This window comes from Monodon monoceros, unplaced genomic scaffold, assembly GCF_005190385.1.
Source record: "Monodon monoceros isolate NGI ecotype Baffin Bay Population unplaced genomic scaffold, NGI_Narwhal_1 Super_Scaffold_5, whole genome shotgun sequence".
NCBI lineage: Eukaryota > Metazoa > Chordata > Mammalia > Artiodactyla > Monodontidae > Monodon > Monodon monoceros.
This window is the reverse complement of record NW_021703782.1, coordinates 54,687,050-54,705,994: the sequence shown is the minus strand read 5'-3', so window position 1 is coordinate 54,705,994 and position 18,945 is coordinate 54,687,050. Positions and strand designations below refer to the sequence as shown.

The 18,945-nt window shown below is 36.4% G+C and overlaps 1 protein-coding gene and 1 pseudogene across 8 annotated transcripts in view; one reads left to right on the top strand and one right to left on the bottom strand.

The window, feature by feature from the left end:
• The window catches only part of PTPRD (protein tyrosine phosphatase receptor type D), a 2,000,866-nt gene that overhangs the window by 718,427 nt on the left and 1,263,494 nt on the right, over nt 1–18,945 (bottom strand). The gene's annotated exons all lie outside the window — the stretch shown is intronic.
• Nucleotides 15,745–16,983, top strand: LOC114883817 (annotated as a pseudogene).

Below are 18,945 nucleotides of genomic sequence, written 5' to 3'. Positions count from 1 at the left end.
TTCATTAAATTTAAAAACTTCTCTGTGAAGGACAATATCAAGAGAATTAGAAGACAGGCCACAGCCTTGGAAAAAATCTTTGCAAAAGACGTATCTGTTGCTAATTTGATGGACATAATTTCCTAACATACTAAGTCTTTTCCATTGTTGACTTTGGTAATCTTATGATTGAGCAAACTGAATATAAGAGGTTGGTTGGCTGCTCTTGATTAAATACACACACACACACACACACACAGAGTCTAATCTTTTTCTTTATGTGTTTATAGGGGTTCAAAACAACTGGTTTAAAGAGCAAGTTTTCTGAGACTAATAGAAGACAGTGTTACACAAAGATTTGTGAATAGACGTGTGTATCTATGCTCTACTTTAACAAGCCATAGTTGGGGAGCCATGTGAAATATCACTTTATTGGGGTAGCCACATGTAATTGGCCATAGATATGGCTGTATACACAAGATGAAGCTGAAGGAAATGGGAAAGTCCCTTGGAAACATGAAAGAGAATGACCCTAGCTTAACATGAGTTAGTTATGTGTTCACATGGTATGCCCCTGCACCAAGCCCTGTGTCTTTTTTTCTTTTCTCTCAAGCTTGAATGAGCTCTGAAGCAAGCTGTGGAGGATATGCCCACCTGCTTTAACTTAGAAAGAAGAGTTAATAGGAAAAGAGAAAATTTTACATTTTGCCTTTAGAAATGTATACTAGATTTCTGTTCAGATATATTCAAGGGCCTTGAAATTTTCAATGGCCTATGAAATTTTTCAAAGATCATCATACAAAATTTGAGTCTTCATAATTAAATGTAATGACTATAGAAAAACAAAAAAGAAAACTACAAAATCAAAATGAATAAATGTTTAATTAAATGTCTGTATAACATAATATTATGTCAACTTCATTAATTACTAAATTTAGTATTCATAAAAGTTTTATTACACTTGAAAAGAGTTTTGTGGGCAAAGTTTTCCCACTTTGCAAGATTTTCCAAGTCTGCAGAATGTCAAAAATATCATAGCCAATCACAACTTATATTAATTATACATAGTTAAATAATTTCATATAACATTTCTTTCCCCAAATTTTACAGTAAATAATTGCTGTTGAATGTGGGTATAGTTTCCTAGGTTTGCTATGATGTTCTGGCTTTTAAAAGCCTGAACAACTTCCACTTTTAATTCAGCCATTGCCTGCTGTGCCACGATAGATAAGAAATAGATATTTGGTCCATGATTTACAACTCTACAACTTTTCAAACTAGGGGAGGCCTTGGACTGTGTTCTCTTGTCAGAGAGTTGTGGGCAGAAGGTTTATTGTGGAATGTTCCCAGGAAATACACACACAAGGAAGGTGGAAGGCAAACTGGGCAGAAGGAGAAGCTCTCTACACTAGGATTATATGAGATGACTCAGCTAATACTACAATGAGCTCTGGTGCTAGTGTGGCCCTTCAGAGTTGCCCCTAATTGGGGCAGGAAGCAAGGCCTTTGGATCCCTACATCAGCCAGTTATTGGTCATGTCTCCCCTGGTAGGGGACATAACCTTTGGCAGCTCTAGATAGCTGAGGGAAACACTTCATTGAGGGAATCTGGACACGGAGCATTATAGTATGTATGTACTTTAGGGAGAATTTGATTACCTCACAGCAAAATTCAGCCCATTTGTTACAGTCACAGACAGAGGTAAATTGGGGGAGAGGTGGGATTTCATCCAGTTCATTAGTTTATCAGATTAATACAATGGTAATGATGTATTCCTGGGCAAGGGTCTCTACTGAAGTTTAATATTTAAGTGGAACCACTGTGCTAGGTAAAGCTACAAATGCAATATTAAATGATCAAAAACTTCTTGAACACTCTAAATTCTGAACTAGTGGCATATTGTGTAAAATAGACATGTACAATTCTGGATTTAATCTAACTTGGCCAAATCATAATCTGTAGTTATTATCCATTGAGCATCTCTTACTGGGCTAGACCCCTGAGTACGTAATATCACTTATTTCTCAATTTATGACTCTTACTTTAAAGAACAGGAAACAGATATCAAGAGAGTTGATATAACTTGGCCAAATTCACATAAGGTGTAAGACATGAATGACAGATTTTTAAAATCTTTGATCTACAGTCCAGATTTTCCTCTCCAATATACCATGTGGTCACTTTAGTCTGGAATATGTTTTTAAAAAACCCTTTAAAATACATGCAAAATTAATGTAAAATTATGCTCAACAAAGTGAAGAAAAGCTATACACGAATACTAATTTCTTTGCAAATATAGCTTGCTACTCTATGCCACATGCTGTTTGAGCTGCTTTACTTGAATAGACACTTCACAGCACTAGAAAGGATATACTATCATTGTATTATTCCCTTTTTTGAGATCAGTAAAATAAGACATAGATGGGGTTAGGTAACTTCCCAAGGTTACACAGCACTAAGCAGTAGAGCTGGCATCAGACTCCTGCAGTCTAACATCAAAAACTCCCACTTAACAACAAAGCTCTACGCCTCTTCGGGTTAAGTGTTGATGTATTATGTTTTAAGTGCTGGTGTACCACATTGCTTTATAAAAAAGTGTTCCCATTGACACACATCTCTGGGAACCAAAGTCAATGTGTATAACATCTAGAACATTTCAAGGACTGCAAATGAAGAGGATTTGAGAGTGTTATTTTTAACCAGAGGTAATGTGTCAGCCTTTGTCCCTAACAATGGTAGTAAAAGTGGACTTCAAATGACACACTGTACAGCAAAAGCAGGCAAGGCTTTGAAGAAGGCCACTCGATGAAAGAGGAAGAGTAGATAGCACCATAGCTTAAGGATAATTGTTTTGATCTCTCATCAAAAGAGCCATCCAAAAAAAAAAAAAACAAAAAACCCTCCATCTTTCTAAATATCAACACTGTACTTTCTTTAAAGCTTATACATTTCTTAGCTACTATCTTATATTTTTTTAAAACTATAGGATGTAGTATACTTTTAACCAACCATTTCTGCACCTACAGGGGAAGGTTATGTTTTCTATGAAAACAATGTTTTTTAAACTTTCTTTCCTTTTTACTGCATAGTTAAGCACAAAAAGGGGGTATTGATTAAAGTGTATGATTCTACAATTTATAGTTATTTAATTAGAAAACAAAAATTTTTCTGGCTGCTTATCCTCCTAAGAAATATATACTTAGTGATTATTTGATCAACACTTAGTCTAAAGGGACTTTCTCCTACTATAATGGCACTGTGCTAATGATCAACACTGAGAAAAAAAGGTGGAAACATGTACACATAATCTTTTAAACTATTTTATAACCACATAGTTAGGATTCCTAGAATAAATACCGTACTCTTGCCAGTAAATGCAAATATTTTACATGATTATTTCCTATATCTCAGAGAAATATTAGCAAAGTAAAAATATAGTGTGCTAATTCTCACTTTGAGACATGCACTATGCATGTGTAAGCTTTGATGAGTACTAATGGATACTTCTTAGTTTTGACCCTTAGTTTGAAAATAACAGCTTGTTGTTATTTTTTTAGGAAGAATAAGATCCATTTCTAAACATTTTAGAAATCTCAGGGCTTTTTTCTCCTTAGAAATAGACAAATAAATGACCACATTAGCACTTGCACTTCAATGTGAGCCAAGGACATTTTTAAAATGTCAGAACTCAGGGTTAACACTCTCATTTTTGACACTTGGCCTTCAGAGTTTTCTCCTTAATTGTCTTTTTGCTGCTTCATTGCCATACACAAGGATTGAAGGTCAAATGTATCTCTTTCCTGCATTGCCATAAAATGTTAAGCCTCAAAGTTTTAAATATTTCATGTACTGTGGGCTACCAGATATTCCCAAGTTCTAAACCAGTGTAAACATCTTGAACATAGGAAGGTCTTCTGCTCAGGCCAAAATTGCTCTCAGTAAGGACTGTTAGTTACTTGATTCCAACTATAAGCTGCTCACTTTTTAGCAGACGCTAGTGGGTTTGTTTTTCTAGACCAATGGAAACATTTTGGGCTAGTCTTACAAAAGCAAATATGAATGCAGTGAACACATGGTAGTATGCTCTTATACAAGAAATTGAGAGATTGGTTCAAGATGGTGGAGTAGAAGGATGTGCTATCACTCCCTCTTGCAAGAACACCAGAATCACAACTAACTGCTGAACAATCATCGACAGGAAGACACTGGAATTCACCAAAAAAGATACCCAACATCCAAAGACAAAGGAGAAGCCACAATGAGACGGTAGGAGGGGTGCAATCACAATAAAATCAAATCCCATAACTGCTGGGTGGGTGACTCACAAACTGGAGAACACTTATACCACAGAAGTCCACCCACTGGAGTGAAGGTTCTGAGTCCCACATCAGGCTTCCCAACCTGGGGGTCCGGCAACAGGAGGAGGAATTCCTAGAGAATCAGACTTTGAAGCCTACTGGGAATTGACTGCAGAACTTCGACAGGACTGGTGGAAAAAGAGTCTCCACTCTTGGAGGGCATACACAAAGTAGTGTGTACATCAGGACCCAGGGGAAGGGGCAGTGATCCCATAGGAGACTGAACCAGACCTACCTGATAGTGTTGGAGGGTCTCCTGGAGAGGCAGGGGTGGCTGTGTCACAACGTGAGGACAAGGACACTGGGAGCAGAAGTTCTGGGCAGTACTCCTTGGCGTGAGCCCTCCCAGAGTCCACAGTTAGCTCCACCAAAGAGCCCAGGAAGGCTCCAGTGTTGGGTCACCTCAGGCCAAACAACCAACAGGGAGGGAACCCAGGCCCACCCATCAGCAGACAAGTGGATTAAAGTTTTAATAAGCTCTGCCCACCAAAGCAACAGCCAGCTCTACCCACCACCAGTTACTCCCATCAGGAAACTTGAACAAGGCTCTTAGATAGCCTCATCCACCAGAGGGCAGACAGCAGAAACAAGAAGAACTACAATCCTGCAGTCTGTGGAACAAAAACCACATTCACAGAAAGATACACAAGATGAAAAGGCAGAGGGCTATGTACCAGATGAAGGAACAAGATAAAACCCCAGAAAAACAACGAAATGAAGTGGAGATAGACAACCATCCAGAAAAAGAATTCAGAATAATGATAGTGAAGATGATCCAGGACCTCGGAAAGAAAATGGAGGCAAAGATCGAGAAGATGCAAGAAATGTTTAACAAGGATCTAGAAGAATTAAAGAACAAACAGAGATGAACAACACAATAACTGAAATGAAAACTACACTAGAAGGAATCAATAGCAGAATACGTGAGGCAGAAGAATGGATAACTGACCAGGAGGACAGAATGGTGGAATTCACTGCTGCGGAACAGGATAAAGAAAAAAGAATGAAAAGAAATGAAGACAGCCTAAGAGACCTCTGGGACAACATTAAATAAAACAACATTTGCATGATAGGGGTCCCAAAAGGAGAAGAGAGAGATAAAGGGCCCGAGAAAATATTTGAAGAGATTATAGTTGAAAACTTCCCTAACATTGGAAATGAAATAGCCACCCAAGTCCAGGAAGTGCAGAGAGTCCCAGATAGGATAAACACAAGGATAAACATGCCGAGACATATAGTAATAAAATTGGTAAAAATTAAAGACAAAGAAAAATTATTGAAAGCAACAAGGGAAAAACGACAAATAACATACAAGGGAACTCCCATAAGGTTAACAGCTGGTTTCTCAGCAGAAACTCTACAAGCCAGAAGGGAGTGGCATGATATACTTAAAGTGATGAAAACGAAGAACCTACAACCAAGATTACTCTAACTGGCAAGGATCTCATTCAGATTTGATGGAGAAATCCAAAGCTTTACACACAAGCAAAAGCTAAGAGAAATCAGCACCACCAAACCAGCTCTACAACAAATGCTAAAGGAACTTCTCCAAGTGGGAAACACAAGAGAAGGAAAGGACCTACAAAAACAAACCCAAAACAATTAAGAAAATGGTCATAGGAACATACATATCAATAATTACCTTAAACGTGAATGGATTAAATGCTTCAACCAAAAGACACAGGCTCGCTGAATGGATACAAAACAAGACCCATATATATGCTGTCTACAAGAGACCCACTTCAGACCTAGGGACACATACAGACTGAAAGTGAGGGGATGGGAAAACATATTCCATGCAATGGAAATCAAAAGAAAGCTGGAGTAGCAATACTCATATCAGATAAAATAGACTTTAAAATAAAGAATGTTACAAGAGACAAGGAAGGACACTACATAATGATCAAGGGATCAATCCAGGAAGAAGATATAACAATTTTAAATATTTACACACCCAACAAAGGAGCACCTCAATACATAAGGAAACTGCTATCAGCTATAAAAGAGGATATCGACAGTAACACAATAATAGTGGGGGAATTTAACACCTCACTTACACCAATGGACAGATCATCCAAAAAGAAAATTAATAAGGAAACACAAGCTTTAAATGACACAATAGACCAGATAGATTTAATTGACATTTATAGGACATTCCATCCAAAAACAGCACATTACACTTTCTTCTAAAGTGCACACGCAACATTCTCCAGGATAGATCACATCTTGGGTCACAAATCAAGCCTTAGTAAATTTCAGAAAATCGAAATCATATCAAGCATCTTTTCTGGCCACAGCGCTATGAGTTTAGAAATGAATTACAGGGAAAAAAACGTAAAAAACACAAACACATGTATGCTAAGCAATACGTTATTAAATAACCAAGAAATCACTGAAGAAACTGAAGAGGAAATCAAAAAATACCTAGAGACAAATGACAATGAAAACATGAGGAAGGGATGCAGCAAAAGCAGTTCTAAGAGGGAAGTTTATAGCTATAAAAACCTACCTCAAGAAATAGAAAAATCTCAAATAAACAATCTAACCTTACACTTAAAGGACCTAGAGAAAGAAAAACAAACAAAACCCAAAGTTAGCAGAAGGAAAGATATCATAAAGATCAGAGCAGAAATAAATGAAATAGGAACAAAGAAAACAAGAGCAAAGATCAATAAAACTAAAAGCTGGTTCTTTGAGAAGATAAACAAAATTGATAAACCATTAGCCAGACGCATCAAGAAAAAGAGGGAGAGGACTCAAATCAATAAAATTAGAAATGAAAAAGGAGAAGTTACAACAGACACCGCAGAAATACAAAGCATCCTAAGAGACTACTACAAGCAACTCTATGCCAATAAAATGGACAACCTGGAAGAAATGGACAAATTCTTAGAAAGGTATAACCTTCCAAGACTGAACCAGGAAGAAATAGAAAATATGAACAGACCAATCACAAGTAATGAAATTGAAACTGTGATTAAAAATCTTCCAACAAACAAAAGTCCAGGACCAGATAGCTACACAGGTGAATTCTATCAAACATTTAGAGAAGAGCTAAGACCCATCCTTGTCAAACTCTTCCAAAAAATGGCAAAGGAAGGAACATACCCAGACTCATTCTATGAGGCCACCATCACCCTGATATCAAAACCAGACAAAGATACTACAAAAAAAGAAAATTACAGACCAGTATCACTGATGAATATAGATGCAAAAATCCTCAACAAAATACTAGCAAACAGAATCCAACAACACATTAAAAGGATCATGCACCATGATCAAGTGGGATTCATCCCAGCGATGCAAGGATTCTTCAATATACGCAAATCAATCAATGTGATACACCATATTAACAAATTGAAGAAAAAAAACATATGATCATCACAACAGATACAGAAGAAGCTTTTGAAAAAATTCAGCACATCATATTCAATGGTGAAAAACTGAAAGCATTTCCTCTAAGATCAGAAACAAGACAAGGATGTCCACTCTCACCACTATTGTTCAAAATACTTTTGGAAGTCCTAGCCACAACAATCAGAGAAGAAAAAGAAATAAAAGGAATACAATTGGAAAAGAAGAAGTAGAACTGTGACTGTTTGCAGATGACATGATACTATACATAGAGAATCCTAAAAATGCCACCAGAAAACTACTAGAGCTAATCAACGAATCTGGTAAAGTAGCAGGATACAAAATTAATGCACAGAAATCTCTTGCATTCCTATACACTGATGATGAAATATGTGAAAGAGAAATTAAGGAAACACTCCTGTTTACTGCTGCAACAAAAAGAATAAAATACCTAGGAATAAACCTACCTAAGGAGACAAAAGACCTGTATGCAGAAAACTATAAGACACTGTTGAACCTAATTAAAGGTGATACCAACAGATGGAGAGATATACCATGTTCTTGGATTGGAAGAATCAATATTGTGAAAATGACTATACTACCCAAAGGGATCTACAGATTCAATACAATCTCTATCAAATTACCAATGGCCTTTTTTACAGCATTAGAACAAAAAATCTCAAAATCTGTATGGAGACACAAAAGACACTGAATAGCCAAAGCAGTCTTGAGGGGAAAAAAAATGGAGCTGGGCGAACCAGACTCCCTGACTTCAGACTATACTACAAAGCTACAGCAATCAAGAGAATATGGCACTGGCACAAAAACAGAAACATAGATCAATGGAACAGGATAGAAAGCCCAGAGATAAACCCACGCACCTCTGGTCAACTAATCTATGGCAAAGGAGGCAAGGATCTACAATGGAGAAAAGTCAGTCTCTTCAGTAAGTGGTGCTGGGAAAACTGGATAGCTACATGTAAAAGAATGAAATTAGAACACTCCCTAACACCATACACAAAAATAAACTCAAAATGGATTAGAGACCTAAATGTAAGGCCAGACACTATAAAACTCTTAGAGGAAAACATAGGAAGAACACTCTTTGACATAAATCACAGCAAGATCTTTTTTGATCCACCTCCTAGAGTAATGGAAATAAAAACAAAAATAAACAAATGGGACCTAATGAAACTTAAAAGTTTTTGCACAGCAAAGGAAACTACAAACAAGACGAAAAGACAACCCTCAGAATGGGAGAAAATATTTGCAAAGGAATCAACAGACAAAGGATTAATCTCCAAAATATATAAACAGCTCATGCAGCTTGATATTAAAAAAAACAAAGAACCCAATCCAAAAATGGGCAGAAGACCTAAATAGACATTTCTCCAAAGAGGACATATAGATGGCCAAGAGGCACATGAAAAGCTGCTCAACATCACTAATTATTAGAGAAATGCGAATCAAAACTACAGTGAGGTATCACCTCACACCAGTTAGAATGGGTATCATCAGAAAATCTACAAAAAACAAATGCTGGAGAGGGTGTGGAGAAAAGGGAACCCTCTTGCACTGTTGGTGGGAATGTAAATTGATACAGCCACTGTGGAGAACAGTATGCAGGTTCCTTAAAAATCTAAAAATAAAATTATCATATGACTCAGCAATCCCACTACTGAGCATATGCCCAGAGAAAACCATAATTCAAAAAGACACATGCACCCCAGTGTTCACTGTAGCACTATTTACAATAGCCGGGTCATGGAAGCAACCTAAATGCCCATCGACAGAGGAATGGATAAAGAAGAGGTGGTACATATATACAATGGAATATTACTCAGCCATAAAAAGGAATGCAATTGGGTCATTTGTAGAGATGTGGATGAATCTAGAGACTGTCATACAGAGTGAAGTAAGTCAGAAAGAGCAAAGCAAATATCGTATATTAACGCATATATGTGGAACCTAGAAAAATGGTACAGATGAACCAGTTTGCAGGGCAGAAATTGAGACACAGATGTAGAGAACAAATGTATGGATACCAAGGAGGGAAAGCGACAGGGGGGTGGTGGTGGTGGTGGGATGAATTGGGCAATTGGGATTGACATGTATGCACTGATGTGTATAAAATGGATGACTAATAAGAACCTGATGTTTAAAAAAATAAAGTAAAATTCAAAAAACTAAAAAAAAAATGTCCAAAATGTTATCTATTAAAACTATGCTATGGTCCCACCTTTGAACTCGGCTCCCCTCCTCAGATTTAACCACTATTAACTGATATTTTATGTCCTTACGGAAATTTCCTTTGCATATGCAGCTATGTATTTGTGTGTATAAATGCGTGTGTGTATATAGCCTTCAAACAATATTAAATTTGTACCTTTAATTTTTGTTTACATAACAATATATCTTAGAGATCTCTTCATATACGCATGTTTGAATTTACCACATTCTGTTTCACAGCTACAGGGTTTCTGGACTGTAAAACTGTAATATATCTCATCAGTTCATTACTGATGAGTAGGTGGTTTCTAGATTTTGGCTATTACAATAGTTCAATAAATAGTTTTAATGCCAAAAAAAAAAAGAAATTGAATACAATGTCAAGGTGATGCTATTAAAGATTAACTGACTGACATAACTCGGACATTAGTTTTCTTTTTAAATTAGGATCACTTCCAGAATGGCATCAAGTGAACTGAACTGTGGCCTCCACACAAACTCTCCACTTAAGAAGTCTCAAAGATAGAAATATTCTAAATCTATGGGCATGGAATATTGAACTTCTGCTGGCTCATACCAACCATTGAGAATACTAGAGAATGGAAACATCATATGATGGTGGTTTCAACATGGAAATGTTCAGTTTAGTCCAGAATTCATACTGCTCATTACACATTCAACAAACACATTGATCATCTCGAGCTAGTTACTAGAGAAAGAAAAAAGTTGCTTCTCTCAAGAAACCTAGGAGCCTAAAGACTGATTTCTGTCTCATATGCCACTCTCTCTAACGATTTGCCTTTCTCTCTCCCACTGGATTATTATGACCTGTATAAACTATTATAAGACCCAGAATGCATACTAAATCCTTAAATGCCTTTCCAAGAGTATCCTGTAGTTAAGTGTCAGTCCTCCTGTCCTCACTCCCTACCCCCAGCTATGGATGTGGCCTTAGTCTGTTTTTAGAAAATATAAGTGTCCAAATTCTGTATATCAGGACCCTACCCCCATGCCCACAGCTGAAATGACTAAGGATGAGCGCCTAGCCCAAGGTTGACAATTTGTGAGCTGAATAACAGCACCTGGTGTGGCTTTGAGCAAAAGCTTTGTCCAATATGGACAAGGATGATTGGTTAGGTCAGTCACATACTTTCTCTGGGGAATTTGAACCAATGGGGGGAAAACTGACCGTGGAAAGCAGAAACAAAAAGAGATTGAGGAAAGATAGTACACAGGAACTACAGGGCAGCAGAAGCTCTGAATAAAGACACTATGACAGGGCTTCCCTGGTGGCGCAGTGGTTGAGAGTCCGCCTGCTGATGCAGGGGACACGGGTTCGTGCCCCGGTCCGGGAAGATCCCACATGCCGCGGAGCGGCTGGGCCCGTGAGCCATGGCCGCTGAGCCTGCGCGTCCGGAGCCTGTGCTCTGCAACGGCACAGGCCACAAGAGTGAGAGGCCCGCGTACTGCAAAAAAAAAAGACACTATGACATAGGAGAGAAGAGAAATAATAAAATACAGTCATTGTGGCTGAAGTGATATACAGAGAGAAAGATAAACTCATTTTTTCCCCCTACTCGTATCAGAGCTGCAAATTTCTGAAAAAGCAAAAGAAAAACAAAAACAAAAAAAACCCCTGACTTCCATTATCTCTGAGTTGGCTATGCAGCTGCTCCTGGATTTCTGTGGTATTTCTCCACTGTAGTCTTCTAATAAATATCCATTATTTAAGGTGAACTTAGTGAGTCTCTGTCCCTTTCAATTGAAAGAGCCTAAAATATTTCATTATGACAAATGTGCAAAATATTGACAAAGTGCCCTAATTAGTTACCAAAGCAGACTTCAGGTCCTTGACCCTGAAGAGTTGGTAATATAACAGTTAGAATGTACCTAAAGGAAAAGATAAATCATAAATAATAAATGTATAGATATACACATAATCCATGCTTGATGATTTTTCAATGATCTGTAGATATACAGACACACATATAAATCCATAGATAAATACAAGAAGAAGGATCACTGTGATATGTTCCTAAATGCAGCAGCTATTCTAACCCTGCATGCCTGGTGGGAAACGTTTTCCCATAAGGAAATGTGCATGGTATTTCAAGGAGGAAGAACTCAGAGGCAGCACTGAAATATGAGAAATTATAGATAAAAGTTTTCAAGGAAAGTATGAGAGAATTTTAATTGAGTGCCAGCTAAGATGCTGACATTACATCAGAGCTCATCACGTATATGACCTTATGTAATCCTTACAAAAAACTCTGGGAAGTTTTATATTATAAATTATAAAAATAAGAAAATTGAGACTCAGGGAGTTTGAAGTAACTTCTCTAAACTCAAGTTTGAAATTGAAATTCATTACTTTCTGGCTCTAAAGTCCATATTCCTTTCATCTCACCAATATGCCTGCTCTTCATTCAACATAATCATCTGACGTCAAAAAGAACATAATAACCTCATTCCCTCTAGAGCCCTTGAGTCCTGATGTTTGTGCCCTTACTCTTCGCCTTAAAGTTCTAGAAAGGAAATTCTTGCTAAATTGTAAGTGTTGTCAAGGAAGGGATTGCCTTCACTTAATAAAGCGGGGTCTGTCATGCAGTAGGTGGTCAACAAATATTTGTTGAACAAATGCTTTAAAAGAACTTTACAAACATTATCACAGATTACCCCAAACCAACCCTGGCTATCCAAACGCACCTTTGCTGGGTTCACTGCGTTTGCAAAAAAAATAAATAAAGGTGGGTTTTATTTTATCTTTTTACTTTTTCATTTTTTAAAAACTCTTTATGGGAGGCAAACTCATTTAGAAGTTAAGCCTGTGGGCTTTGGAGACAGTGTCTGTATTTGAAACCCGACTTCCACTTCACAGCTGTATTGCCTTAAGTTACTTGATCAGTTTCCTAAACTGTAAAGGTTAATAATAGATGATAGGTTTGGTGTGAATATTAAATTAGTTAATACTATGAAATATTTAGAACAGTGCCAGGAAATGGATAAACAGTAAATAGATGTGACCTATTTTAAGGGACCTCAGGGAGTTTTCATTTAATACCACTTCTATTCCTTACCTCCTAGGAAACCGCAGGCCTTTCTCAGATCATTTGTGACTTACCAGGGGAGTTGACAGAATCCTGTAATATGACTGTGTTCGTATGTCAGGGGTGGTGGTGTGAGTGAGGGGTATTCCTATCTTGAAGGACCTCATACTAACTAACAAATAGCCTACTTTTGAAAAGGGGCCTTCTGTAAACGGTCTGTTAATTAATAATTTTGGCTTTGTGAACCATACAGATTCTGTTGCAACGACTCTACTCTGCTGTTGTACTGTGCAAACAGTCACAGGCAACAGGTAAACAAATGAGTGTGGCTGTGTTCCAATAAAACTTTATTGACAAAAACAGGCAGTGGACCAGATCTGGCCCAAGAGCCAAAGTTTGCTGACTTCTTCTGTAGACAATGGTGGGTGCAGTGTTCAGAAAATGAGTACACGGCTGGGACAATGGCTTCCCAGATGCACCTTGAATATTACGATTTAATCAGGGGAAGATCATTTAAACTTTATGACAAAAGTTTCTCATTTGTGAGTTGGAATAAATGTCCCAGGACACTCCTTTAAGATTAAGACTCTACTAAGTCTTAGTATGCAAAGGCCTGAAATCCCATGTAGCAAAACCAAAATTAATATTCTATTAAGATTCCTAACTTTTCTACTCATCTTATTCTAAATGGAATCTTGCTTTTCCCACTTAGATTTTCTTTCCCCAACCTGCCTGACAGATGATTTGGAGATTTTATAATGAGATTTAATTAGAAAAGGGGCAAGGCAGGAGGATAAGATGGACATGTTTGCCAGGGCTGGAGAAAATAGTTTTCTGTAAGTTTCAAAGTGAGAAATGAGGGAATATCTATAATGTGTAATATAGTATAATATAATATAATATAATATAATATAATATAATATAATATGTGAGAAAAGTAGAAAGGAAATAAAGTAGTGATCCTGTGTGTAAGAGAAAAGTTTATTTTGAATTGTTTTTCGACAGTGAGCTCTGTGTCTTTAACTGGAGCATCATTCTGTGACTGGACCACATGGGTAATGGCTTCTCAAATATTACACACTTGTAGTCAGTCTAGTACAACCCTAGAGTGAGAAGTGAAGATAGATGACAATGTTACTTAGGTCTGAAGTGGCTGTCATTGTGATTTTTATAAGCCTGCGTTTTGGTTGAGGGGCAGTAGCTTCACATAGAACAATAATAGTTAGCAGCCTGGCACTTTTATATAAACTCAAAAAACATTTCCATCTTCTTAAGTGGGGTAACAGTAATGATGGCTCTTGAACAAAGACCATATCCGTACTCAAAACATCACTAATTTCAAATTGCATCCTTCCAAGTTGAGTCACTGCATACTTGAAATAGTTCTTTATGAGTTTTTGATATCTTATCCCATTGACAATACTGAGAATTTCAATTTTTTTTCTTATTAATTTAAGCATATTTTTCTGGAGTTCTACATTTCTGATAGACTACAATCACAATCTAATTAAGTCTTATTAAAACTTTATCCATTAAAAAAATACATTGTTAGTCTTGCATATTATTTCTAAGACTTCAGAAGGCTTCTTGGTAGCTTCAATATGCTCATTTGTCCTACCAAGATTAAAAATGGTTCTTATCTCCAGAATCTACTCTCAAAACTGCTCTTTATGGTAATAGTCCTATTCAGCATCTATAACAGTGCCTAACATACTTAATAAATATCTGTGTAATGAATAAGTAAATGAATAGTCATGGAGAATGACACAGATATACACCTGCATGTGACAAATACTAAACTTGTACAAATTCCCAGTCATAAGAAAACTAAACAAAACCTAACAAAACAAGTCAATGGAATAATTTATGATCCATTGGAAAACTGAGCTTTCTTTCAGGCTTGGGACAAATGGGATGTTGCTTACTTTCAGGATTAGTCTAGATATCATTTACCATCACGCTTAAAAATCAGTTGGGTTTTGTGTGAAGTGTGGGAATAAGATTCACTGAAAACCCTAAGTTAAAATATTCTTTTTCTTCCCCCTTATCTAACTAATGCCACCTTCTATCTGCCAGGATTACATAAGGGTTATTGAGTGTCTCTGCAACCTTCTTTTCTCTCAGCTCACCTTTGGAATTCTCCAGTTAGAAAGTAATGATTCCTTAGAACATTTGCTCTTAAATTAAACTTTTATTTGCCATGGGGAAGGTTAATAGTGTTTTGGATAAAAAAAAAAACAACAAAAAAAACACTAGGCTCACCATTGTCACAAACATGCTAAAGTTAAACCATTATCATGTTCTCCTACTTCTCAGAAATAATGCACCTTTTTCAAACACCAATGGTATTGTCTATTGCAGGGCAAAGGTCTTCTCTAAGGTAATACTGCTGGGAACTAAAACAGACACAGACATTGAAATGGTAATACCTTATTCATGACCATATGCTGCTACTGATTTTTGCATCAAGGCATTTATCAATTTATCCCTTTTTTTCTTCTTGTTTCAACAGACTCATACTATTATTAGTAAAAGCAAAACATGTAATAGGAAGATAAATAAGTAATCTAATATTCACTGATTGATATATTCAGCAGCTACTATATTACTTTTACCCTGTATAGACATGAGAAATGCATTCATAAGAAAATATGATTTAAAAATTAAGTGTAGCTTTTTTAGCGCCACCTGCTCGCCGCGCCGCCTTCTGCTCCTCCCGCCGCCGCCCTGAGTCACTGCCTGCGCAGCTCCGGCCGCCTGGCTCCCTGTGCTAGCAACCGATATTTGGCGTTCATACAACATGGCAGACATCGACAACAAAGAACAGTCTGAACTTGATCAAGATTTGGATGATGTTGAAGAAGTTGAAGAAGAAGAAACTGGTGAAGAAACAAAAATCAAAGAGCGTCAGCTGACTGTTCAGATGATGCAAAATCCTCAGATTCTTGTAGCCCTTCAAGAAAGACTTGATGGTCTGGTAGAAGCACCAACAGGATACATTGAAAGCTTGCCTCGGGGAGTTAAAAGACGCGTGAATGCTCTCAAAAACCTTCAAGCTAAATGTGCACAGATAGAAGCCAAGTTCTATGAGGAAGTTCATGATATTGAAAGAAAGTATGCTGTTCTCTATCAACCTCTATTTGATAAGTGATTTGAGATCATTAATGCCATTTATGAACCTACAGAAGAAGAATGTGAATGGAAACCAGATGAGGAAGATGATATTTCAGAGGAGCTAAAAGAAAAGGCCAAGATTGAAGATGAGAAAAAGGATGAAGAAAAAGAAGACCCCAAAGGAATTCCTGAATTTTGGTTGACCGTTTTTAAGAATGTTGATGTGCTCAGTGATATGGTTCAGGAACATGATGAACCTATTCTGAAGCACTTGAAAGATATTAAAGTGAAGTTCTCAGATGCTGGTCAGCCTATGAGTTTTGTCTTAGAATTTCACTTTGAACCCAATGAATACTTCACAAATGAAGTGTTGACAAAGACATATAGGATGCGGTCAGAACCAGATGATTCTGATCCTTTTTCTTTTGATGGACCAGAAATTATGGGTTGTACAGGGTGCCAGATAGATTGGAAAAAAGGGAAGAATGTCACTCTGAAAACCATTAAGAAGAAGCAGAAACACAAGGGATGTGGGACAGTTCATACTGTGACCAAAACAGCTTCTAATGACTCTTTCTTTAATTTTTTTGCCCCTCTTGAAGTTCCTGAGAGTGGAGATCTGGATGCTGCTGCTGAAGCTACCCTTGCTGCAGACTTTGAAATTGGTCACTTTTTACGTGAGCGCATAATCCCAAGATCAGTGTTATACTTTACTGGAGAAGCTATTGATGACGATGACGATGATTATGATGAAGAAGATGAAGAAGCGGACGAGGAAGGGGAAGAAGAAGGAGGTGAGGAAAATGATCCAGACTATGACCCAAAGAAGGATCAAAACCCAGCAGAGTGCCAGCAGCAGTGAAGCAGGATGTATGTGGCCTTGAGGATAACCTGCACTGTAATAGCCTAAACACAGCTATTATTTACTTATAGCCTTATGTTTTTGTATTTTCTCGGTAGACTCAAGTTTTTTTTTTAAAGGAAAGGAACTGATATTTTAAAGACCAAATTTGTTCTACTTAGCATTTTAACTAGTTTTTCTGCCAGATACATTGAATGCACAAATTCTCTCACGCATGTTTGTTCATTGCTACATATTTGGTCCTTCCTGCAGTATTTTTATCTTGTAACTATTAGATTACAGTTATGAAAATGAACAGAACTGTGAAATAAACCAGATTTTTTGTCTTGCTAATTTTTTTCCTGAAGAACCAAAGTATTTTTTCAGCGGGTAGTTGAATGGGTTTAAGTTCGCTTGCACTAGCTATGCCTTTCATTACTTTGTTACAGAAATGCAGTGACTTATACTAAGACAATTCATCATTTAAAAAACAACACTTGTCAAGACAAGTATATGGTTAAGAATTTCCAGTAAGACCACACCTGATAACTTAGATTGTTAATGGATTTTTGTATTTCAGGTGACAGTTACTATAAAGAAATCTTATTAACTAATAGTATGGTTATTGGTTACCACAGGGAGGTGAATAAAACCTAGTATTTTCAGAAAAAAAAATTAAGTGTAATAGCTATTCTATTCACTTATAACTTATATGAAAAAAAATACTGGAGATACTATGTTTAGAACAAGTCAACAGTAGAGTGAAAAAGAATGGATCTGAAAGAAATATATACTTAATAAATTTATCAAGTTAATATTATGTGCAATGTGCTTCAAATATACAGATGGTTAATAATTTAGAATTTACAGAGACAAATTAAAAATTATTACGCTCACCAACCATATCAATAATTCCATCAAATATAAGTGCTCTAAACACACCAATTAAAATATAGAAATTTTTAGACTGGATTAAAAAATAGGACTGTACTATACGCTACTGAAAAGAAACTTACTTTAAATATAAGGACATAGCTAGATTAAAAGTGCAGAAAAAGATATATCCTTCAAACACCCAAAAGAAAGGGGCTATTTTTAATATCAGACAAAGTAGGTTTCAGAACACTGTAAAGAGAGACGTTACATAGTGATAAATGGGTCAAACTACCAAGAAAATATAACAATACTATATGTGTAAGCATCTAATAGAGCTTCAAAATACATGAAGCAAAAACTAATAGAAGTAAAAGGAGAATTAGATAAATCTGCAATTATAGTCGGAGACTTCAACACTCTTTGCTCAACAATTGATAGAACAAGGAGACAGAAATCATCAAGTATACAGGAGATATGAAAAACACTATTAAACAACTTGACCTATAAATTGTTATTTATAGAACACTCCACCAATAACCACAGAATACTTATTATTTTCAAGTGCATAAGAAATTTTAACCACAATTGACTCTATCTTGGGCAATAAAATGAGCCTTAAAAATGTAAAAGAATAGAAATTATGTAAAGAATGTTTTCTTTCTATAATATACTAATGTAGAAATCAATATATATTTTTTTAATCTAGAAAATTCCCCAGTATTTGGAAATTAAGCCACACATTTCCAAGTGAACCCATGGATGAAATAGAAGTCATAAGGGAAATTAGAAGCATTTTGAATTGAATAAAATTGAAAACACAACAAATCAAAATTTGTTGGGTGTAGTTAAAGAAATATGTAGAAGGAAATTTATATAATTAAATTCTTATATTAGAAGAGAAGAAAGACTCAAATCAATTATCTAATCTTATCTTCCATCTTACAAAACTGGAAAGAGAAAAGCAAGCAAAAGGAAGGAAATAATAAAGATAAGAGCAGAAATAAATAATGTAGAAAACAGGTAAACAATACAGAAATCAATAAAACCAAAAGCTAGTTCTATAAAAAGATCAGTAAAGTTAATAAACCTCTAACCAGACTGACCAAAGAGAAAAACAGAAAGAATACAGAAAATCAAGAATGTAAA